At 39.4% G+C, this 12988-nt stretch overlaps 1 long non-coding RNA gene across 1 annotated transcript; it reads left to right on the top strand.

The window, feature by feature from the left end:
• Window positions 1-2612: 2612 nt before the first annotated feature.
• Window positions 2613-4800, top strand: LOC118500642. The gene is made up of 2 exons (XR_004903219.1): window positions 2613-2792; window positions 4671-4800. It is a non-coding gene; the product is annotated as an uncharacterized LOC118500642 (long non-coding RNA).
• Window positions 4801-12988: the final 8188 nt, after the last annotated feature.

The following is a 12988-nucleotide window of genomic DNA, read 5'->3' as shown; positions in this document are numbered from 1 at the left end:
GTGGGCTTTTCAGAGTCCTGGGCTCTACTGATTGGTCGGTGCCAGAGCAGGGAGTCATTAGTCGATGCAGCTGGTCCTCAGGTCGGCCATGGCATTGCTTGTCTGGTTTTGCTGCTTTTCTGGGCCTGGAGCTGAAACACAACTGAGGCCCAGATGTTATTTATCTCTAGGACTTAATACTTAAAGGAGTGGCTGTGCATGGGCTTGTTCCTATACCAAGGGGGTTTACCCTGCATGACTAGCAACATGCCAGGGGAGGAAAAGTCAGGGGAGGATCTGAACCACACAACCAGCAATATTAAAGTTCAGGGGGTTAAACCACATGACCAGTGAAATGTAGGGGAGAAAATGTTACCCTGGGATCAATGTCCTCATTTTCCCAGTTTTGCTTGTTGCTAGGCACCCAGGACTTAAAGCCCTGGTGACCTTCTGTGCCTGGCCCATTGTCCTTGTTCTGCTACGTCTGTCTAACTGCCTAACACAATATCACTATGGGAAACTAAAATCTGAGGTATAAAACAGGAACTATTATCCCTCGGTATGATGAATTGGGATTGACCAAAGTAATGTGTGTTGCTCCCTAGCACCTTGCTGTTTTATATGACACCAGAAACATGCAGTTTTCCAAACTGCAGCTTCTATAACTTCAGCTTCTATCTGTCTCCCTGCTCCTGCTTGTCCATCACCACCTTCCTCTGTAAGGCCCTGTCTGGGGCAGCAAAGATTCTCTAAGAAGTAGAGGAACAATCTTGTGTGCTGTTACCCTGATGGGCCCAGCAGCTGCCCCAGGAGGAAGAACACATGCAAACTGCAAATCTGGATCAGATGTAACATCAGGTCTGAGCCAAGACCATTAAGAGGGCTCCTGCTGCTGTCATACTAAGGGAGGGACATACTACCCATCCCTCCCTTTTAACGCCTCAGTCCTTCAGAACACCACCATCTGAAGCACCTGTTTAGGAGCAAGAATGTAGCCTGGATGGGATCTCTAGCACCCAGCATCCCCTTGTACCCTGCTATTGATATACCTCTGGCACTTTGGTTATTGGGTCCTCCCAGGACAGCTGGCATGGAGCCTATGAGAAAAATAGGAGTCTTTCTACCACCATGTTTTCTAGCCTTGTCTGGTAATAAGAATCATCAAGGGCTATTGATATCACAGATTCCCAGGCCCTTTCCCTAGGTATATGTATTCAGTAGGTCTATTTGGGTTCTGAGGGTCCAGAACAAAGTACCTATGATGTGCTTTAGTAATAAGTAGAGTACTTGAACTAAAGGCAATTTTAGCTTAACGCTGAGGAGAAATTTCTGCCCCTCCCTTTAAACTACCTAGAAAAATTTGACCTGAGGCCTTTCCCATGAGAGATTATCAGAAAAAGCTTCTTTTGCCTATCTATAGGGCAGAGAAACCACTAATACGGAACTTCTGCTCTTCAGTGATGCACTTTGGAGCCCCCAAGGCGTGTTACCTCATCCCTAGCTCAGGGCATCTTAAGTACCTCAGCCCCCTTTTCTATCTCTGAACCTCTCCTCTGTGCACAGGGTCCCTGACTCTCTCGCATGTGCGGGTTCCGATGCACAAGTTGTGAAGTTTGATTTTCTCTTGTCAATCTGCCTCCTGTTGATTTGATTATTCAGACAGCCAAAAGAACCACAGGAAGGAAAGGGAACTTTTTCCCCTTCCCCACAGGATTCGGGAATCTGAATTTTTAAAACTGCCCAGGTAATGCTTTTCACCAAAGAATTTTGGGAAATACTGAGTTCAAGCAGTCTTCAAAATGTTCTGGAGTCTCCCAGTGAGGGGAGTTGCCCTGCATGTACTCAAGCCTTACCTTCTACTGGGATAATAAGGGTGAGTGTGTTTTGTACACTAGGATGTCTTTGTAAATCCAAGGCATCTTGTTATTATCTTGATCATATACCTTTAGCCACAGCCACCAGGATGTTATGCACGGCCAGGGGGAGCTTCTCAATACCCAGGCCTAAGAGACCAACTACGTCCCTGAGGTCCTAGAAGATGGAGGGGATGTGGAGTGGTCAAACCAGCAGCCAGAGGGAGAAGGCAGAGCAAAGGCTGGAGTCTGGAAATTACTACATAGGAAGTTCAACCTACAGGTACTTTGGCTGTTGATATAAATCATAGGAAAAAGAAGGGAAATTGAGGGGGTGGGATGTAAACAGCATGCATTTTCAGATATTAAAGACTAAGTACATTAGCTGAATTATTCATTTATTCAACCTTCGATTTTAGTTTTTAGTGTTACTCTGTGCATGAGTGTGAGTTGGGCTCTGAGACACATGCAGTTGGTCAGATAAGCACCGACCTGATGAGCTACTGTACAAAGGAGGGGGCCTGTGAGTTTCAATCATCTACATGAGGTTGCCACAGCTAGGGAAAAGTTTCTATCCTGGCAGTTTTGCTGTTGACTTAACATAAATTAGAGATGGATGCAGTTAGAGTGTGGTTTTCCTTTATGGACACAAAGACCAGGCCCTTCCATGCAATATTGATGAAGAAAATTTGCAGTGGCACCAGAAATGAAAGAAACGCATATTCCTGCAGAGTGCTGGACGATAACTTAGAAATAACAGCCACTCTCTTTTTGAGAGTTGAATATGAGGTTTTGAGTTAAATAGTAGCCTTCAGGATCACAGAGCATTAAGAAAAGGAAAATTGTAACTTGCCCTGGCCAGTGTGGTTCAGTGGATTGAGTGCTGGACTGTGAACCAAAGAAAAGGAAAACTGTGCTCTAAGTCTTCTGAAAAAGATGAATTCAGTCTTCTGTGATTAAGTTCCTGTGTAGTGACAGAGAAACAGCCTGACTTTTTATGATCCCATCTAAAACCATGATTATACAACTAGATATTTGCAACTCAACTCAGCAAAGGCACATCATACAAATAGCATGAATGAGAAGAACATGCTAATGAGTTAAATCACCTTGATGCAATGTTTGGGAAGGTAGGGGAAGAGCAAATTTTTCCCTACCCCCAAGGTTCTGGCTGGTCTAATAGTCAAATAGATATGAGACAGATTAGCAAAAGAAAATAAGCAAATTTAATACATACATATATATGGGAACTCTGCATACATGAGTCGAAAGATCCCACATGCAGAAGAGGTTCAGAGATCGAAAGAGAACATGAGTATATGAGATATTCTGAGCTGAGGGTGAGATAAGTTGCCTTGGGGCCTCCAAATGTCATTGTAGGACAATGAGAAGAGCAGGCGTTCAGTAAACAGAAGTTTGCCTTGCCCTATAGATAGGTAAAAAGAAATTAGCTCTGATAATCTCTAATGGGCAAGGCTTCTAACTCAAATTTCTTCTAGGCTGAAGTTCCTCTTGAGTCTGAGGCTAAAGTTGCCTATAGCTCCAAATATTTGCATAGCACAGTGGGGTGCCTTGGGGTGACTTTTTTAGGCCGCAAAGGAAGAGTCCTTCAAGTTTCTGAATAAATTTTATTTCTTTATCTTTTAAAAGATTTTATTTACTTATTTTTAGAGTGAGGGGAAGGGAGAAAGAAAGAAAGGGAGAGAAACATCAATATGTGGTGCCTCTCATGCACCCCCCAACTGGAGACCCAGCCTGCAACCCAGGCATTCCCCAGCCTGACTGGGAATCGAATTGGCGACCCTTTGGTTTGCAGGCCGGCACTCAATCCACTGAGCCACACCAGCCAGAGCTGAATAAGTTTTTTAAAACAAAGGAATTCAAAGTTAACTTGGGAGTGTATTTTAGCCTCTTTAGAAGCTGTGGCTCTTTACATTGTGACGAATGTTCCCAAGCACTTGAGTCACAGCCGGAAGACGGTTTGGGAATAATTTGGAAGCATATTAGGTGCCAAAATATGTTAAATACCAAATATGCCTCAAATACCCTCCTTTGTCACATAAACTATGCAAAAGACACTTCATAATTCTCATTTTCAATTATACTTCCTTAGGTCCCATTACTTTTTACGGTCCCCTCACGTATGTATAACAAAAAAAGTTTTTCCATACCCATCCTGCTGATAAAATTTCAATCACTGAAACTTTCCCTTTAAAACTAACAAGGTTTTTATCTCCCAGAGTTGGCCAGATAATGATTTTGCAGGCCACTCAGAATTACCAAGGGAGCTGAAACTGGAGCAGCACAGATAAATGAGATCCCTGTAGATAAGCCACAGAATTCAGGCCAGTCTAGAGAAGCAGCCTCTTCCCTCACTTAACCTTGTACTGAACCTACCTTGGGTAATTTGATTCCTGATGCACCTTTCTCGGTCAGAATGGGAAGCAGACTTTAGGGAGATGTTAGACTGGTAGAGGATGAAGAAACACCTTGTGAGGGAAGGAAAACTGTATAAGGACATAGAAGACCTACCCCATCTAATTTGTCACCTCAGGTCAGTTACTGCACTACCCAAAAATCTTATTCCTTTATGTCAAAGGGAGGAGGTTAGACTGAACATGTGAGACAGAGATGGTGATGTGGGAGAACTCTTCAAAGTCCCTGCTTGGGAGCAAGTGAGAATGTAACTGGGTTCCAGGCTGTGGTTCTCTCTAAATTGTCTACTTTCACATGTTTACACAATGGGGTTTCATATATGATTTCATTTTCTCAAAGGTATCTCATGCTATAGAAAGTCTGCAAACCCCTTGACTAAATAAAATAACTGTTTGCTTTCAGCTCTCACACCCTCTGATCCCACGATAAGAGGGATGAATTCCTGCTAGAGCAACTAGATATTGATGGAATCTGCAAAATAAAGACATACCTGAAGAGTGTGAAAGAGGAAACCGAAGAGAGGCCCAGATGGTCTGTCTCTTCCAAGTTAGGAAAGAGAGTTGTCTCTCTCTTCCCTTCTCCCAGCAAACTTCTCCCCGCTACCCACTGGACCTCAGCTCTGGCCTTCCAGCAAAATCACCAGGGTTTGTGCTCCAGCTCTGGGATTTTGAGTCAATAGTTGTGGGGAAGGAGCTTTCTCGGCTGTGTCAGTTTTGGGATGTGTGTGTGTTTTACAATCCTTAGGTGATACCGATGTTAACTACGATTGAGAATCTCTGCTCCATTTTATCAAAAGACGTTAGTGACTTCCCATAAGGTCAGTTATCGTTTTTAGACAGATGACTACAAATCGAACTCTCTAGAAACAACCACCTTCCATCTGGGTGTCTCAGCAGCCAGCCTGGCCTTTAATACCATTCTGTCAGTGGCACAGCCCTTCTTCCAGTGTCTCAGGTTCCCAATGTCCTGAAGGCATCTTTGATTCTGTCACTCCCTGTGCTGCCAGCATCTTACCTGCACAGTCTTCACAAATCTACCCCTGTATGTGATCCTGAAGCAGGCCCCCGCTTTCTATTCCTACTGCCACTCTTCAAATCAGGCTCCCTTTATGTCTTGTCTATATTAGTTATAGACACTTACAGAGGTCTTATTCTCCCATCTTCATCTACTTTGATCCATACTAATCTGACTTTGTTAGCTCCTTGTTTATTTTTTTTAAAGATTTTATTTATTTATTTTTAGAGAGGGAAGGGAGGGAGAAAGAGAGAGAGAGAGAAACATCAATGTGCGGTTGCTGGGGGTCACGGCCTGCAACCCAGGCATGTACCCTGACTGGGAATCAAACCTGTGACACTAGCTCCTTGTTTAAATAACTACAGTGGTTCCCACTGCCTAGTCTTTCAAAATAAACCCCTTCGTCTATCTTTTAGATTCCACAATCTAAGCTTCCTGACTCATCTTTGATTACACAGCAGCATGAACACAATCTGTCGTCCAAGAGTATTTGCTCTTTCTGTTATAAACACATCCTAGGCTTTCCTGATGATGCTACTCCCTCAGCCTAGAACACCCTCCTTCCCATTCCAAGCTACCTCCTTCCTAAAGGCTCTCCAGAGCTTTCCAAGTGAATCTGTAATTGTGCAAGAAACTTATTTTCTTTAACTTGCTCTTTTATTTTGATTTTTTCCCCTTTAACCCAAACTGGCCTCACCTAACACCCTGACTCACCACCACCCCCTCCCTTTCCTGTTTATCTGCTATTTCACTGTTACTACCCACCCTTATTATATTGGCCAATAGATAAGAGAGAAGAAGGCATTACTTCTGAGTAATAAGACAGAGTCTTATCTCAAAAACAAAAATAGCCCCATCATCTTCTTAATGAGTAACAAAGACAAGGTAGTGAATATCTGTAGAGAAAGGTTTCCATAAGGCTGGGTTAGTGGAACATCACCTTTCATTACAGATAACAGCCCATCACACCATTATTCAACATTTGCTAGTGGGAACTACTGCTGGTCGAGAGCCTTTTTGTGTGTGTTGGACACCTTCTGTGTGTATTGTGCCATTCAGACTTCACACTAATCCTAGGAACTGGATATTAATATTCCAATTTTATAGGAGAGGAACCTAAAGCAGGAAATCGTTAAATAATTTGACAGTTCAAATTACTTTTCCCATCCTTCTCCCTTGTTCAATTATGAAGCCCTCAAGACAAGGAGCTTCTGGTCAGCATCCAGTAGTCTCAGAAAAAGAGACTCAGGTCTATCGACCACAGAGAAAGCATTTTAGTCAAACTAGAGATCATATGCAGGCCTCAGATGTGTTTCTTTTCCAGACCTACCCCACTGACCCCATTCTTCTGAAACCAGATAAAACAATTCCATGGCTGACATCAGGACCAGAAGCAATGATCAACTAACCCCTGACGCAGCGCCAACCAGTCAATAGAAACCACAGCACTGACAGTGACTCTAATGCCCTTAGTTGCTATGTTTAATGATTTTCTCCCTATGTAATCCATCCCCTGGAAGCCATTGAGGAGCCAGGTCTTTCAGCATTAGCTCACCTGTGACTCTGGGCATGGCGCCATCTTCTTAATCCTTATTTTCTTGGTTGCAAACTCATGCTCATGTCTTATTGGGCCTTGATGCTCGCAGGCAAACAGACCACTTCAGGTGACAAATCTGAAGCATAATGAAATACATTGTGCTTGACCCTCTTTCTTGGCAGTCACTATATCCTGTCTCGTAGCATGGTTATCTATAGCTATGTCTTCTCCCCCTTACTGAGCTGTTGCTTCTTCAGAGCACTGCCCAGTGAGCCTTTTAGCTGTCTGGAAAGAGAGTGTCTGGGTCAGAGAGCCCTATATTTAAGTTACAGCTCTGCCACCTAACCACTGTTTGAACTGTCAAATTACATAACCATTTCCTGCTTTAGGTTCCTCTCCTATAAAATTGGAATATTAATATCCAGTTCCTAGGATTAGTGTGAAGTCTGAATGGCACAATACACACAGAAGGTGTCCAACACACACAAAAAGGCTCTCGACCAGCAGTAGTTCCCACTAGCAAATGTTGAATAATGGTGTGATGGGCTGTTATCTGTAATGAAAGGTGATGTTCCACTAACCCAGCCTTATGGAAACCTTTCTCTACAGATATTCACTACCTTGTCTTTGTTACTCATTAAGAAGATGATGGGGCTATTTTTGTTTTTGAGATAAGACTCTGTCTTATTACTCAGAAGTAATGCCTTCTTCTCTCTTATCTATTGGCCAATATAATAAGGGTGGGTAGTAACAGTGAAATAGCAGATAAATAGGAAAGGGAAGAAAAAAACAGCAAGAAAAATCTGAATTAAAATATCCAGAAATACATTTTGAGAAACATAAAATGACCACAATTTTGCAAAACACATATTACCAAGTTATACCATGTAGTATATAAAAGAATAAGCCACCATAGTCAGGAAAGTAGAAACCATTAAATAATAAAGAGCTAATACTCTTGAACACCAAATACAAAATATATATATATATATATATATATATATATATATATATAAATGTAATTGCTTCTATAGATGCTTAAAATACATTTGATAAGATTCAACAGCAATCCATAATAACATTATTTTAAAAGTAGAAATAAAAAATATTTCCTTAATATAAGAAAAAGTATAAGATTAAAACCAACAGCCAGCATTATGTTTATTAGTAATATTAGTGAAATACCCATTAAAAATATCTACAAAAGAAGGAACATCATTTAATATTGTTCTGAAAGTTATGTTCAAAGCAATAAGACATTATACAATATTAAAGGTATATTATTATTAATGGAGAGATAAGATAATATTTATTTTTTGGTTGAAATCATTATACAAATGTAATTCCAAAGAAATAATTTAAAAATTGCAAAAGGATGAATATAAAATAAACAGCCAGAAATAAAAAATATTCCAATATAATTGAAATAATCAGCTAGAAACTTTTACATGTGTATTTATATATGGTTCTATAAAAAGATATTAGATGGTTGTGAGAACAAAGTGAACAGAGAGCCCATACACAGTAACAATAAAAAATATAAAACATCTTAGAAGTAGCCTTAGTGCACAGTTTCTTTCATCTAGTCACAGAAAAGAGCAAAATTTTATTAAGATATCAAAGCTTGAGAAAGTAGAAAAATATACTGTGTTTCTGAACAGGAAGACATTGTTAGAAATATTTAAATATTTTCAAAATAATAAGCTTTAATCAAGACATTCAATAAGTATTTATTGAGTACATATTATATGCCTAGCAAAATCCTAGGTACTGGGGACAATCATATGGGCTGTGAATAACACTAAGACTTTGCTTACATGGTGTTTCAATTCTCATGGAGCTGACATACCAAATAGAGTCTTACTGAAATACAATGTCAGGCAATGATGTGTACATTGAATACAAATATGACAGAGTTAAGAGATAATGGAAGGAGGGAGATGCTGTTTAGAACAGAGTGATCAGGAAAGGCCCCTGAGGAAGTAACATCGGAAAGGTATTTGTATAAACTATAGGACAGAGCCTTGCGTCTGTCTGGGAGAATCGTGCTACTTGCAGAGGGAACAGCAAGTGCAAAGACCTAGATGTGGAACTATGCTTGATGTCTCTCTGGAACCATAAACAATCCAGTCTTGCTAAAGCAGAGCAAGTGAAGTGGAGACTAGTAGGCAATGAGGACAAATAATGTGGGACAGATCATATAGGGTCTTATAAACCAGTAAGGACTTGTGGTTTTGTCCTAAGTCAATGGGAGTCACTTGAATATTGTGATCAGCTGAGAGTGTGATCTAATCAATTTTTTAAAAGAATTGTATGGTCTCAGTGCTAAGACTAGGGCAGAGGTCAGGGGCCATTAGGAGACTATTTCAGTAATTCAGGTTGTAGCGAATGTGCTTGTACTAGGATAGAAGGGGGACATCAGAAGTAGATTCCAGATATATTTTGGAGGGAGACATAAAAGATTTGCTGATGGGCCAGGTAAGAGGGGTGAGAGAAATAGAGGAATCAAGATTGGACCCTAGGTTTTTGTCTTGAAGCAACTATTTGGGTCATAGTGTTAATTACCAAGATAAGGAACACTGGGAAAGGAACAGAAGTTTTGGAATTGAAATCAAGAGCTGTGTTTTTGAACATGTGAACTTTGAGACCCCAAGAAGAGATGCCACATAGGCAGTTGCTATGAATCTGAAGGCCATCAACAGATAGATGGAATCTAAAGCCAATGGACTAGATGAGGTCATCTACGGAGACAATACACACAGAGAGATGCCCAGGGCTCACCTACATTTCAGGCTTGGGATGAGGAAGAAGACCCGGCAGAGAAGACTGAAAGGTGGCACCTAGTAAAATAGGACAGAACCTGGGAGAATCTGGAGTCTCAGAAGCTAAATAAGTGGTTTGATATAGCCCCAATCAAATATCAATGATTTATTTTTATTAACTTACAAAACCACTCTAAAACGTATCAGAAAAGCTTAATACACACCTAGGATAATGGACCATCATGCCACATGCTTCCATTGCAACTACCGATAGGGGCATGCTATTGTTATGACCTTGCAAAATGACAATGAAACCATTCTTCAAAATAAGCTTATATAAACATTGTCTCCTACTATATAAGCCCTCCATTTTTATATTGGCACATTTGCTTCAGTCACCTTGCTGGTATTTTTATAGCAAGTTAATAAAATGTAGCACGTGCTTGAGAAAAATTTGTCTAAAAAATTTTGTATTTGATACACATAAATTGACCTATTTTATATAAGAATCTATTATGCCATAAAAAAGCATATTAAATCATTGGGCAGGGATGCATTAGTCAATAAATGGTACTGGGGAAAATGTCTAGATATATGAATACTAAATTAATTTCTCACTCCATCCCACATACCCAAGTAAATTCTGGATTGATTAAAAAGTTAAATACTTAAAATTCTAATAGAAACATTTAAAGAAAGTATGGATATCTATTTATAAAACTTGTAAAAGAGGGAAGATTTCTTAAGCTTAGAAATAACCAAAGAAATTATAGAGTAAAAGACCAGCATATCTGAATCTGTGAAAATGGAAAATTCTATGCACAAAAGACTGTGAGGTAAATATTAAAATGGGAAAATGTCTTTAATAAAATTTCAGAGTTAATATAGTTCCTACATAAAGAGCTCACACAAGCAAACTGATAAGAAAAGCAGCAGTAGGGCCTGACTGATAACTAGTTAATAGAATATTCATAAAAGAGATTATTACTCAAAAAAGAAAATCCTGCTAGTTGACTCACATACAAGCATGTTGATTCTTGTTAATAACCAAATAAATAACACAATAAATCATTAATTTTTCACCAATCCTATTACTAAAGATTTGTTTTAAAAATCATAATAATGTAGTCTTGGGAAGAGTTCAGTAAGAAGGGCCTTCTTTTGTTCTGATGGTATACATTTAGCAAGCAAATAGAATTTGTAGCAAGATCCTTTTTAAAACATCCATATTCTATTGATAACCCAGCATCTCCTTTTACAGACTGACTATCTTAAAGAAATACTCGCTCTATGAAAAAAGCTTTTTATTAAAAAAATCAAAATATATTTATTTATAATAGCCTTCAAAAGGAAATCATATAAAATTATGCAGATACAATGGACATGAAATGGTTAAATAGAAAACAATCTCCCAGCTATTGCTAGAAATAACTCTTAATGTTATAAAGGAAGTTTCACCCTGTGCATATTTCGGCCCATTTGGGATCTCTTTGTAGCTCTGACCCCAATCAGTAAGTTACTCTGTCCATCAAAAGGAGAAGAATTGCACTTCCATCAACAATGTGGACAGAACATTGAGGCCACTGACCAGGGAACAAACAGAACCCAGATTAAAGAACTAGAAAGCTTCAGGGTCATGCAAATACAAAGGGAGTCCGTCTGATAATAAATAAGCAGCTGTAAGCATCTTTGCAGAGTTTATTGAAGGAAAACAAAGTCTCCTTTGCAATAAAATTGATAAAGACCATTATTTTGAGCAAACTCAAAGCAAAGAAAGACAGATTTTCTGTAGAGAAATAAGGGTCACAATAAAAGAAAATGACATTCCGGCAAATACTAGCATTGGAAAAGAAGATGAAGATCATCAGCAGAACTCAAGAGTCCTAGGTAGAGGAATCAAGACCTAAGTAGAAATGGCTCACTCAGTCACACAGCCACGCACATTCATTTATTCACTCTTTCATTAACTTATTAGTTAATTCATCAAGTATTTATTGAGCAGCAAATATATGAGATCTGTCCAGGAAAAAGCACAGCCATTGTTAATATAATTAGGACAGTTTCCCCGACATCAATGTAACCTGGCAGCCAAGGAGAGTGGCCTGGAATGTGCGTGCATGTACAATGGTGACTTCACTATACTAGTCAGTGGGGGCAGTAGATACCCTTGAGTGAGCATGTGTACTGTGTGGCCATTGCCTTCAAAATGACAGAGCAAGTAGAGTAACAACTCTGCATGAAATTTTGTGTTGAGCTTGAACAGTCCTCTGAGGACTATTCTGATTGAGTCAGAAAGCTGTAACAATGGGCAACTGGTGATTGGCAGCTTCATCAGGACAACATGCCTGCTCATGCACCACGTCTTGTGCAGAGTTTTCTGGGGAAATGTCAAATCATCCAGGTGACTCAGCCCCCTACAGCCCAGATTTGGTGTCCTGTAACTTCTGGCATTTCACAAAACTAAAATCACCTTTGAAAAGGAAAAGATTTCAGACTGTCAAGGGAATTCAGGAAAATAAGACAGGGCAGCTGATGGTGATTAGGAGAACTGTGTGAGGACTCACGGCCTACTTTGAAGGGGATGGAGGTGACATTGTCCTATGTACATGTTTCTTGTATCTTGTATCTCCTTCAATAAATGTCTCTTTCATAGTACATGGCTGGATACTTTCTGGGAAGACCTCATATACTAAACTCTAAGCAAGTCCTGGTGATTATATTAGTGAAAAAGCCAAAGATCTGTTTTTATAGAACATATGGTAGTAGCAAAGCTAGGAATGAAATGTGATAAGTACTAACAAAAAGGAAGTTTTGAAATCCGCAAGAGTGACAGGAGAACCCAACCCAACTCAGAGGGTCAGAGAATCCACCTTGGGTCTCATGAGACTTGAAGTTTTAAATGAAAGTTGAAAGTGAAAAAGATTTAGCTAGGGTAAGGATTCTTACCAGTTCCTTAATGGAGAATGAATCGGAAACCTTATTTGTGTTTTACTGAATATACAATATACATATGTTCTCTATATAGTTAAATTAAATGTAATTTTAGTTTTTATTCCATTTTATGAATTTCATCATATTCAACAAATTTGATGATTTTTATCAAAACCTAAGTTATTCTTTTGGGTAGATTTTTGGGCTGTGTGGACCCTTTCCATCTATTCAGTCAAGATTCTGGTATTTAGCAACACTTCTGTCTGGGTATTCTAACCATTACCAAAACATGACCATTTAGTATAGGCATTTCAAGATCATATCTTCACTTAAAACAACTAAGTGTTGAGTGCCTATTGTATGCTAAGCTCTATTTTTGAAGGAGTTAGAATGGAGAGGAATACAGTCAAGGTCCCTGAACTTATGGAGTTTACATTCTAGTTTCTAACATTCTAATTAATTCCCAACACCAATTT

The sequence above is a fragment of the Phyllostomus discolor genome, chromosome 1 (genome assembly GCF_004126475.2).
Source record: "Phyllostomus discolor isolate MPI-MPIP mPhyDis1 chromosome 1, mPhyDis1.pri.v3, whole genome shotgun sequence".
Taxonomy (NCBI): domain Eukaryota; kingdom Metazoa; phylum Chordata; class Mammalia; order Chiroptera; family Phyllostomidae; genus Phyllostomus; species Phyllostomus discolor.
Note: the sequence above shows the minus strand (reverse complement) of the source record. Positions and strands in the feature narration are given on the sequence as shown.